The following is a 516-nucleotide window of genomic DNA, read 5'->3' on the forward strand; positions in this document are numbered from 1 at the left end:
ATTTCTCCAAATGCGGGAAACTCGACTGCATAATTTGTGGTAGTGGGGGACTGCGTTCGCGCTCTCCCCTGATATTGTGGTTTAAAGTAAGATCTTTAACGAAGTACAACTTTCAGTATCTAGAGACGTGTTTTAGCAGTTTACTTTCTGTGTTAAGGTCATTTAATGGGTGTTAGGAAACTTTTCTTAGTATGAAAGTAGTATGAGAAATATGAGGAAGACTGGGGAGAGCTTCTGAAGGCTTCCATTTCTATATTGTACAAACACCCAGCTGTATTTCTGGATTTTTTAATGGACCTAGTGATGGTGGTAGTTTTACTGGAGATGTTCCAAAACTACAGAGAAACTCTGTCTTGGAAAACAAAACAAAAAGAGCGCAGTGGGACTTCTCAGTAGTAATTTACATTGTTTGAGTCTCATGACGAAATTTAAATTATTTTAAAATTTGACTCTGGCTTCATTTCATAGTCTTAATTCCTCTTTATGTAGTCCATAGTTATGCCCTTGATGTTTGCA

General features: G+C 37.2%; 1 pseudogene; it reads left to right on the forward strand.

Moving 5' to 3' along the window:
* On the forward strand, positions 1 to 71 carry LOC113455913 (annotated as a pseudogene; the record flags this gene model as incomplete).
* Positions 72 to 516: the final 445 nt, after the last annotated feature.

Source organism: Microtus ochrogaster, unplaced genomic scaffold (genome assembly GCF_000317375.1).
Source record: "Microtus ochrogaster isolate Prairie Vole_2 unplaced genomic scaffold, MicOch1.0 UNK3071, whole genome shotgun sequence".
Classification (NCBI taxonomy): domain Eukaryota; kingdom Metazoa; phylum Chordata; class Mammalia; order Rodentia; family Cricetidae; genus Microtus; species Microtus ochrogaster.